Consider the following 12,278-nt stretch of genomic DNA (forward strand, 5'->3'; position numbering starts at 1 on the left):
GTAAGAAGCAGAGTTAAAAGCCTATAATGCTACTGTACATTATATTTTCCTGTAAATTTGATCCTCCCTTCCAGCTCCTGATCCCTTTTTGTTTGTTTGTTTGTTTATTTATTTTAAAGTTGAATTTAAGTTCTCAGCAGTAAATATTGCCTTGTTAAAGGTTTTTGGTTGGTTGGTTTGTTTTCCCGAGGGAATAGGTTCTTTCAGGTTGTCTCGGTGCCCCCTTCACTGAACAACAGGTTGGTGCCTTCGTGTTCTGCCAAAAAAAAAAAAGGGGGGGTTGCCTTATGTGCCTTGTAGTATTTGGTGTTTTCTGAAAGTCCTAGCTCCTGGATTCATGCTATTTGAGAATATCAGCTTTCATTTTAAATAAGTGCCCAATCCTCATGGTTGTGGGGGAAAAGCTTGAAAATGTTTCCTGAATGTGCTCCAAAGGTTCAAAGACTAGAAAGGAAAACCAACCCCAAATATATAAATCGTATTTTTTTTAATTGTCCCATAATTTTGTGGGGTTTTGAATTATGAGTCTTCAATGCTTGAGGTTGGCAATACTGAGACTATTTTAGTGCATCTCCAATAGATAGTGGCTCAGACATATTCTGCTCTGTGTGCATAACATACTTTTTTGGCCCTGAGGAGGGAAAACAAGAGATTAAGTCCCTCACACAGAATTATTTCTGGTTTGGCGGTTCCTGTTCTGATGTTGGTTGCCAGGAATTAGTCATAGTTCTTTAGTGCCAGAGTATGCTTGCTTCCCAACATGCTGAGTTTACCAAGTCACTGGATTAATTAACAGAGACCAACTCCTCTATGGCTGCCTGCACCAGCACTGAAATATGAAGTTGCTTTTAGCATAGCTAGCATCAGCTGTCATACTAAATATCTACCTTAGCACAGATCTACAGTGGCTGCAATGGAATAGACCATAGGTCCATTCTGTTCATATCTTGCTTCTGGCAGAGGCTAATATCTGATGCTTCAGAGTAAGGGAAAACAAAACCCAAACAAACTATAATGTTCAGACTATTCAGCAGCTCTGTGCATGGCTGTGGGGAAAAATTCTTTTCTGAGACCTATAGGCAATCCTCTTACAGTCCAGAACATGAGATCTGATGCTTATTATTTGCTTGAATAACCACAAGTGTTATAAATGGTCAAAATTCCTCAAACCCCATTATTTGGGTCTCTGACCTGTGATGGGAGGGCCGTATGAAGGGGCAGCCTGCCTGTCTGGGAAACAAGATGCCAAGATATTATGCTATAAGAGGCATAGCACGGCCTGAGTTTATGGTCTCGTATTTAGGGATCCACTTCAGCAGGGTGTGCTACCTTAACTTTCTGTTCAGTGTATGTTGTGGTCCTGCTCTGTGTCTGATCCACTCCGGATATGAATTTGTTACAGAGCCTGGCTCTTTTACTCGAGCTGCAGAAACTGATGCTTCTGGCTCTGGAGGTCCCTGGTTCAATCCCTGCTGTTGGCCAAGATGGTGGAAAAACACACTATAACTTAAGGGAGTCACTTTATTCTCCAGTTTGCAGAAGTGACAACTGCAATTAATTGACAGCCTACTTAACTCATATGATGAACTAAAAAAAATTAATCATGATTAATTGTGGTTTTAATTGCACTGTTAAACAATAGAATACCAATTGAAATTGAATATTTTGAATGTTTTTCTACATTTTCATATATTGTATTCTGTGTGTTAATTGAAATCAAAGTGTATATTTTGGTAAATATTTGTGCTGTAAAAATGATAAAAGAAATAGTATTTTTCAATTCACCTCATACAAGTATTATAGTGCAATCTTTGTTATGAAAGGGGAACTTACAAATGTAGATTTTATTTTTTTGTTACATAACTGCACTCAAACAAAACTGTTTTTAAAAAAAAAAAAAACTTCAGAGCCTACAAGTCCACTCAGTCCTATTTCTTGTTCAGCCAATTGCTAAGACAAACAAGTTTGTTAACATTTACAGGAAATAATGCTGCCCTCTTCTTATTTATAATATCACCAGAAAGTGAGAACAGGCATTTGTATGACACTTTTGTAGATGGCATAGCAAGGTGCCAGATATGCTAAACATGTGTATGCCCCTTCATGCTTCGGCCACTATTCCAATGGACATGCTTTCATGTTGATGACGCTCATTAAAAAGTGTTAATTTAATTTGGGACTGAACTCCTTGGGGGAGAATTATATGTCCCCTGCTCTGTTTTACCTGCATTCTGCCATATATTTCATGTTATAGCAGTCTCAGATGATGACCCAGCACATGTTCTTCATTTTAAGAACACTTTCACTGCAGATCTGACATAACACAAAGAAGGTACCAATGTGAGATTTCTAAAGATAGCTACCGCACTCAAACTAAGATTTAAGAATCTGAAGTGCCTTCCAAAATCTGAGAGGGATGAGGTGTGGAGCATGCTTTCAGAAGTCTTAAAAGAGCAACACTCCGATGTGGAAACTACAGAACCCAAACCACCGAAAAAGAAAATCCACCTTCTGCTGGTGGCATCTGATGCAGATGATGAAAATGAACATGCGTCGGTCCATACTGCTTGCATTATCGAGCAGAACCTGTCATCAGCATGGACACATGCCCCCTGGAATGTTGGTTGAAGCATGAAGAGACACATGAATTTTAGCGCATCTGGCACATAAATATCTTCTGATGTTGGCTACAACAGTGCCATGAGAATCCTGTTCTCTCTTTCAGGTGACATTGTATACAAGAAGCAGGCAGCATTATCTCCTGCAAATGTAAGCAAACTTGTTTGTCTGAGCGATTGGCTGACCAAGAAGTAGGACTGAGTGGACTTGCAGGCTCTAAAATTTTACATAGTTTTGTTTTTGAGTGCAGTTTTTTGTACACCATTCTAAATTTGTAAATTCAACTTTCATGAGAAAGAGATTGCCCTACAGTACTTGAACTAAATGAATTGAAAAATACTATTTTGGATTTTTACAATGCAAATAGTTGTAATAAAAATATAAAATGAGCACTGTACACTTTGTATACTGTATTGTAACTGAAATCAATATATTTGAAAATGTAGAAAATGCCCCAAAACTATTTAAATGGTATTCTATTGTTTACCAGAGCAACTTCTCGCAACTTTTTTTTTTTAATCGCTTGAAAGCCCTAGTGCTAAGTAGAACTAAATACTAGGCTTCATTTTAGAGATGTCAGGAACCCTGCCTTTACATGCCCTTGGTTATTTATAGCGGTTGCATTTTTTTTAAGTTAACATAACTCACTTGGATGATGCTATTCCTACTAGTATAACTTGACAGGTCTGTTTCCATTTGCACTGGCCCTCTAGAGGAAGCTTCACCAATACCACAGAGGGACAACACAAAATTCTCAGTACCACTTATGCCTCTGTAAATGTGTGGCCGCCTCCTGGTCACCACCACCCACCCTTGTGGCTTCAGGGAAACCCTCTAAGTGACCCCCTTCACTTCAGTTTCCCTCAATTCTTCAAAGTATAGAAATAAACTTACCCCAGAAAAAGGGCTATTACCCAAAGTCCTACTACCATAAACCAGAGTCCAGTCCAGTCCAAACCATACATTTGTCCCATCCCGTGCCTCTCCCCACACCTGACTCCACCCCATCTTCCTTAGCTAGGGTTGTTTCTCTGCCCTGTCGGCTCACCAGGTATGGCTCCAGCTTTTGTCTGGCGATATCAGTGAGCTTACCTTTCCATTGTTCTTCAGCCCTTTCCAGACATAGCTGTCTGACCTGGTGAAATTTGCAGTTATCCCCTGACTACCTATTTTCATCAGTCTGATCTGGCTCCGCTGCTCAGCTAGGGAACTCTCACTGCTCCCTCCTTCAGGGGTATTCCCTTTATGAAGCTCCCAGCCCAGCTCTTCCTTGCAGTGCTTCATCACTTTCAGGACTCTAGAATGTCTCCTGTTCTAAACTCTCACTCTAAGGGTTCTGAACTCTCTCTTCTTAAGAGATGCTGTCACTTGTAACTCCCTGGGGCAGCCACCCACTTCTCATTACACCAGACTAGGATGCAGATGGACTGGAAAAAGAGCACTGACCCCAATTTTATTTAAGGGGCCAGCTACCCTGTTACAGCCCCATAGCAATCACCCAAAACAAAGTTGTGATTTTCCCCTCCTCCCCCAAATAGCTAGAATGTTCATTAAATAGTTGCTTTTCTCTTACAACTTCATACAACCCAAGTTGTAATGTGCCTGAAAAGAGACTCCAGAAACCTACATAGCCATTGTTATGAAAAAATATTTTGAACTGTTGCTAAAGGAGGTGAGAAATGAAACAGTGAATCCTGGCCTAACCAAACAATGGCCAATCTGTGAGAGAGACTTCAAAAGCAATTTGTTTCCACTTCAAAAATGACAATAGCATAGCAGTTGGTAAGGTTGAACTGGGTCTATATCACTGATAGATGATGAGTCATACTAGGAAGTATGTAATTTGGAAAAAACTGGCTCTCAGCTTTGTGAGGAAGCAAAGTTCAAGGCCCAGATTCTGATCTTAATTATACTGGAATAAACTTTACTGAAGGTATCTATACCAGTCTGAGTTCAGAATCTGTCCTAATGTTTCCACCAGAAAAGCTGGAAGAGATTTCTCTGTTCTACTTTGTCTTATCTTCTTACGTTATTAGAACTTCAAGTTCTGAACTGTCACATACAATGCTGTATTCATTCTTTCACCTGAAACAATCAACACTTAATAATCAGTTGCCTTCTAAACTGGAGACTTAATTACTACCATTAAGCAACAATTTCCCACCACCTTATCCTTCTGTAACACAATACATATACTAAACTCCTTGTTAGATGTAGGAATGAAGTAAAAAATATATTCTTTGAAGACACAGGCAGGTATTTTAGATCAATTTATCTATCCAACATGCTGTAATACTGCATTTTGGTACCATCCCTCTCCTCTCCCTAAATAAATTCAAGGCAATATGTGCACAAAACCAAACCAAACACTATTTCACAAGACAAAACTGTATGCTTGAAGTTGCAGAGGATGGAAAATAAAATGTTATATCTAATAGAGAAGACTGGAGAACAACAATGGATTTTTGTATAGTCTTAAAGTAAAAATCTCACTTGACAGCCATTGGAAGCAGGGAGGGAGAGGGACCAGTCCTTAGGCAAAAGCCTCATTGAAGTCAATGGGAATTTTGTCTTACTGTACATTGTGTCTGCTTACTCCATATGTTGGATTTTGGTCTTCTGCCTAAATGGGGAAAGAAAATGAAACAACGAATTTGAAAATATTGGGAGGGAAAGCACCAAGGAAAGACATCACAGAGGACTAATGAACAGTGAAGGTTAATTCAGTGGTGGAAGAAATACCTATAACTTTTTCTTAATTTTAAAGCAATACCTTTCAAACCAAGAGAGCCAGATCTACAGACCCATGTTCAGTACGAATGTGTAAGTTAAATAATTCTAGGTAATTCTCTATTAAACTTCAGTATTGTCAGATGCTAACAATCAGCAACTACTGTGGTCAATTTTCCCCAGTGCAGCTTATTGCCTCTACTTTCACAATACATACATTTCCTAAATTGCAGCAATTAAAACCTATGCTTGTTCCAGCCCCTTTAATGTGAGCAGCTAAATGTTTATCTTGAATCCAGTTACATATAATGTATCCCACTTGCAAACAGAGGTGGTTTAGATGAAGATTAACATCATTTTCCTACTGGAAGGAGTTTGACCCTGGAAGCTGTCTTCAGTCTCGAACTATGTTACTCTTGGGGGTTTCTATGAGTGGATGTGACATTCCCTACTTGCCCTCCATAGAGAGGGTGAAATACTGACTCTGCTGAAGTCAGTGGGCATTTTACCATTGACTTCAATGTGGCCAGGAATTTGCACAGTCTTATGTTGCCATGGAAAATGTTTGTCTATAGTTTAGGCCTTTAACAACTGTCTGAGTCATCTTATATTAGTGAAGCTTCCAAAATGGCTAAGCTACGTTAGCTGGCAACATTTAGTTTCAATTTGAAGGGACAAATTTTGCACCCTCAGATATGTGTGCAACTTCCAGTCTGTAATGGATTTGCAGAAAGAATGTGGCCCATCGAACTGTGTTTCAGGACAGATCAGGAACACTGTGTCACAGGAGACTATTTCAAAAATGCAGATCACGTAGTCTGTTTCTCAAAAGTAACATGTCAGTACCATGTTATGCTGTCTGTACACACACTTAAACTTTTCAAATGGTTAAGGCTAGAAGTGACCATTAGATCATCCTGTATACAGGTCCTCCTGTACAACACAGGCCTTAGAATTTCACCCACTCACCCCTGTATCGAGCCCAGTAACTTGTCTTCTCTATTTAAAGGGAAGAGTATGAATTGCACTTTATACAAATCCTCTTTGTTCTTATGTAGGAGGAGAATATAATCAGTTATATTATTCTAGAACTGCTAGCCACTTTTCCTACAGCATCAAAAGCCTGGCTTGAGGGCTGGATATCAACCAACCAAGGGAATAGGCTCATTTTGGTGGTGGTTTATTTTTAATCTTTTTTCCTGCTACTTTTAAGCTTATTTAAAAAAAAAAAACCCACACACAATTGGAGGAGCTATTTTTCTGCTTTGTGCACTCTTGCTTTAAATCAGCTATAAATGTTCCGTTTACTAACAGTGCTTAAAAAAAAAAAAAAAAAAAAAAAAAAAGCCTTGATTGTCAAAAGATATTCAGAAGGAATATGCATTAATATAATGGTAAAATCTGCAGAGCAGAAAGAATAAACATAAGAGCGAATACAGATGAAGTGCAACTGTTGATAGAGGAGTTCAGTCATCAGAGCTAGCAAATTAATCTGCACATAATGAGGACTATGTTCAACTTGCCTGTGGAAGAAAACTTCCATTAACAACAAGGAAACATTGTTCAAAAAATACAGAAAACCGTATCCACTTGATCATGTTACACTTGAAAATCCAAAGGAGAACCATGCATCCTGGAGAGCAATCTTGTATTCAGCCTAAAGAAGATCTGAGTTAGATACCGGCTAGGCATTTCTTCTGACCACCTTCTTAATGGGAAAAAAAATACAAAAATAAATTCCAAACGAAAAGTTCCTGGTTGCTCAGTTGTTGGAGTGACCTCTCCAGACACTCTTATACATTTTCAACCTCTGTGTCTATGGTTTGAAATATGAATTACAAAAAAAGAACTGGGGGGAGGGGGAGGCAGAAGAATGTGTGTCATTTCTTTTGGTATTTTGTTTCTGACTCTAGCCTTTGATCTCTGCAGCAGTGTAGTTCAGACAATCTGTAGGAATATTGCTAAATCAAATTACTTTGTTATATTTTACTACAGTCATTTGTCAGCATATACCAAAATTTTTTTAGTTTTTCTCTCTTGATCTTTATCAGAGATTGCTGCTTTCTCTTTGATGTCTTCTTTCTTATTTGACATTTGGGTCTGGTTTCCCATTTAATTATCTAACTCTCTATTGCTATTTTAGTTTAAAAGTTCACTGCAATATTTTACTCCTTCTATTTCTCAATTCATCACTCTGCTCCAGCTGATTCACAAGCAACTGACTGGGATAACTACTGGGCTAGAGAGTTTTGTACATAAATTCTCTGGGGAACTGATTGGTGCTTAGACTCTTTAATCAGTAAATATGAACTGGAAATATAGGCTCTAATTTTGTGGTTCTTAACAGATCGAAGTTCCGATTTACTACAATGGGAGCTTTGTTTGATCAAGGACTGCAGAATTTAGCTCATCTAGCATAAACTTGTCTTTAAAATAGCAACTATGTAGTAAAAGAACATCTATTAAAATATGAACATAAAATGTTCTGTCACTTAATGTAGATTCAGTTACATGCAGAAAACTACATTCTAAAAATGATATGGCTGATATTTAAACATGGAAATATAAAGTTGTTTCCTACAACATTTTTAACTTAGCCCCTTGTGCATGGGTAGTGTTGTTAGGTATTAAAGCCAACACTGTATACTATAAACAAAGTAACCTGTTTTGTTTGTTGCAAAAGCTTTAATTTTGGATGTCATGGTTTACATTTTTTCTGATTATCAATGCATATAAATATCCGTTAAGTTAATGTGTTAAGACAGAAGAAACATCATTATGTGTATAACTTAGGTATATAATGTCAAATAAGCTGATACATCATGTAGTAAGTAGTAGTAATTTTTGTTTCCTTTTTGAAACAAGTCAATCTGCCACTTCTTTTGGTCTCTACATGGTTCTTATCAGCTTAGTATGAGTGTCTCACAGATATGAACAGATTTATCCACGCTATATGCCTGTGAGCTAGAGAAATCTTCATCCTCATTTTAAAAGAGGGTTACAAAGTCACACAGAGAGAGAGAGATTTGCCCAAGGCCACACAAAAAGTCAGACAGAAGCAAGAATTGAACTTGGATCTACTGCATCCCACCCAGTCCAATACCTTAACTGCAACACATTTCCCCACCAATAAAGGTAGCCATTTGTCCAGAATAAAGGCCTTGTGTTGATTAGCATGACCAGATTTTTTTTCATCAGGATTTAATCAGTTCTTGCGTAGGGTGATCCATTTAACTTAGGTGGGAAGCTGTTCAGTATTTTCATGAATTAATATGTATATTTTAGCTAGTACATACAGAGATCTTATGCATCTCTTTTGGAATCTTCTTTACACTGTATTTTCCAGTGTTTTGCACATTAACTCCAACCAGAATTTTGTACTCAGATGATTCTCTTTATTGAATTTATCTTTCTGAGGAAATAAAAAAGGGAATTCAGATGTTCTAGTATGTGGTGTTTGAGTTAAGTGATCAATAATGTTGATAATATACAAAATCAGCATTTTGAGGGACTGTGCAAATGCCTCTAGATACCAGAATCAGTGTATGCACAAGGAATTGCCTCAAAGCATCTGCACACATCTCAGGATATCTGTCAGATCTGATATCTCAATATAATTCCTCTAAGCTGTGGAATGCCAGGTGCATCAAAGAGAGGTTACGTGTGATTGGACTTTTTTTTTAAGCTGTCCTTTACTTGAATGTGTAATTGCTGAAATAAATGCAAATCTCTGTTTCAATGTGTGATGTTCCAGATAAGATATGATTGTGTGTAAAACCAGAATAGTGCAACTCAGCACATTAAAAAAGCACACATGCGTGAAAAGTACCTTTCTTCTTCCTATAATTCAGAAATGGCTTAAGAGGAATTTTACCAATTTTCCAAAAAGTCCATTTCTTCCTTAGGACGCACCTTTTTAGCAGAAATTTCTCGTGAAAGTTTCAAGCAGCTGGAAAATAGAACGTTATCATCAAAGTGCATTTTCAAACATGAATAGCATAGCTAACAGCTTGTATGACACTAATTCTAAGAACGTGTATATAAAGCACTGAGATAACAGATTGTGCCATAATACTGCCCTGAGCTCAAATCTAACTAATAATCTCATTCCAGCGCTAATCATCTTTTATTCATAGCATCAGTGGATAGGGGAAGAAACTGGCAGTGGGGATACCTAGTTTCTAATTTTGGGTCTGCTAGTTACTTGCTGTGTGATGGTCAAGTTAGGCAAACTGAGGCACACAGAGGCTATCTACTTTTATAAAGTGTGTGGACATTTACAGATTAAGTGTTTATATAATTATTAAAAACACAATTTCAATGAGCCATGTACACTTCCAGGATTAGTCCTTGAAAATGAACTAAATTTGTCCTATAGTAATAGAAGGAATGTGTTGCAATGGGCTTCCTCATCCCACTGTAGCATTTGCAGGTGGGTGTGGATTGAGAGACAGCATGGAAATCAATACAAAGTGTGCTACTGGTGTGTTGTGCTGCCTGTTGCCAGCTCCAGAGGAGGCAGGTGCTACTGTGTAAGGGCTCTGTCTGCATTAATGTTTGTCTAAATATCCCTCGTTCCTGCAAAATACCCCAATGATACACTCTCAATGTGTGCTGCAAAGCGTTCTGGCTTTTTTTTTTTTTAAAGCACTAGTATAGGAAAACCACATATCTGTACATACTCAAGTATATACCCACATATACTGAGGTTCATAAACTGTTTGCAACATTTTACAGCTATGGTCTTAGCCTGAGAATAATTTTAATTACAAAGGGCTGGAAGGCTGCATGTTGATGCCCACATAGAAGAGGCCCTTTGTGTGGATCTGCTCTCTCCCTTCGCAGCAGAGTCCCCCTGTGATCTTTTACTCAGTCCATATCCTTGTAGGTACTTCTCTGTGAGGGTCCAAGTGGCTGGAGCTCTGTGGACTCTAGAATGAAGGAAGGTGATAGGGGTCAGAGAAGGAGTACTCATGTCTTCTGCATTGGCCCTCTGCTGTCAAGCATCTACGCAGAAAGCAGGATGGGAAGTAACAGAACTCAGTATTGGCTGCCTCTGGGTCCCCGCCATCACCACTCTGTCCAGTTGTGGGGGACCCAGCAAAAAGCAGAGCAGCTGCCAGAATGGCAGGAAGGCCACCAGAGCAGCAGATGAGCCTAAAAGATGGCTCCTGACTCAGTGCAGAATGTGGTTTTTTTTTTGTTTTTTTTTTTCCCCCCCATGGATCTTCGAAATGAGGTTGGGCCCAAGCCATAGTTCCATAACCTCTTTCCACAGTGCAAGAAGAATCTCGGCTGTTCTCCTCATTCTCGCCTCTCCAGTGATCTTTATTCACAGAGGGAGCCAAATCAGGCAAAATTCAGTTTGTGCATGAGTGTTAGAAACTCAGCTGGCTCCAAGTGCACCCACCTACCCACCCAGTGAGCTTGGCTGGGCTCAATAAACTCTCACTATGGGATTGTGCTCCCTGACTGGACCCAGCTGCTCCCCACTTAGGCTTGGTAGCAACAGCAGCACACCGGCTGCTCAGTGTATTCTGTGCCTGCTGCTACACAAGACCTGCTTCCTGTACTGGCCATTGTTCCAAGCTCCTGTATCAGCCCTAGTCTCAACCTTCCTCAGAACTCCTGGCTCTGACCAGTGGCTTGTCTCCTGACCATGACTTTTTGGTTCTGCTCCAACCACTAGCAAGACTCCTGTTCAGGCCACTAGGTCACATTGCCTACTGCCAGTGTCTTACAACAAGCTATGATGGTTGATGGCAGGGGTGTGGTAAGCAGGATGGGAAGTAACAGAACAGTAGAGTGCTGTTGGGAGTTGGTGATTCTTTAATATTAAAGAGAGATGGCTGAGTAGTGGGAGGAATTTCTCCAGTAGTAATGGCTAATAACCTGGGATATCTTCACATAAGGAAGGGAGGGAGCTTCATCAATACTGAATCATTGGACTGAGACTGGACAAACCTCTGTACAATGTACTGTAGGGAGGCTCTTATGCTGGCTAGAGGAGGATGAGATGGCCTATGGCAATCTTGTCCTTGATTTTTGTCCTCATCATCATCCCCCTGTAACTTTTTTGCATGCACAAAATGATATATTCCTAAGGAACAATGGCACATTGATGATGAAGGAAATGAAATAGCATCTTAGGACCTCATGGTGCAGGATACTTCTACCACAAGAACCTCAAGTGAAGGAGCTGATTTCTTTTTGTACTTTAGGCCAAATTATGTCCCTCTCCCTTTCCTTGTCTCACCTCCCAGCCCCAACTCCTTTGTTGACAAAGCCCTGGTGGGGCAGGGAGGAGGAGGAATACAGTGATTTGGCACTAAATGCCTCTACAACAGTTTCACGTCCCCTGGTACAGGCTATGGACTGCTATAGCATATGAGGCCTGGGAGTACACCTTACAAAGGGAGTTCAAACTCCTGGTTCTGTGTTGTGGCATATCTCCTGGCTCACCATGCCATCACCTGCTGTCCCTCCATTCTATTCTGCCATGGACAGAGATATTAGGTCTCACAGGCATCTCTGTGGCCAACACTTGGCTACAACAGAGCCAAAGTGGTTCCACTGTACTCCACACCTTGTATGCCAATAGGGACTATGCATTTGACCCTTAACCATGGAAGACGGTGTTTAATATCTTTCAGCATTTCCTTTGAATGTGACTAGAGGAAATAAAATTGCTAAGGCATTAGGAACTTTACAAAACCTGGCAGAGCAGCAGGGTGCATAATAATAGAAAGACAAAGGAACTTAATCAGTGATATACAGGGTGGGGATGGAGGAGGGGAGGAAGCATGATGTAGTTATAATGAGAAACCGCAAGACTGACATGAAAAAGATGAGACAGGCAGCAGAGTATAAATAGTAGCTGCAGCTTATTTGTAACTTTCATTTTTAGGTGGGGATGATTGACACATGGA

This window comes from Lepidochelys kempii, chromosome 7 (genome assembly GCF_965140285.1).
Source record: "Lepidochelys kempii isolate rLepKem1 chromosome 7, rLepKem1.hap1, whole genome shotgun sequence".
NCBI lineage: Eukaryota > Metazoa > Chordata > Testudines > Cheloniidae > Lepidochelys > Lepidochelys kempii.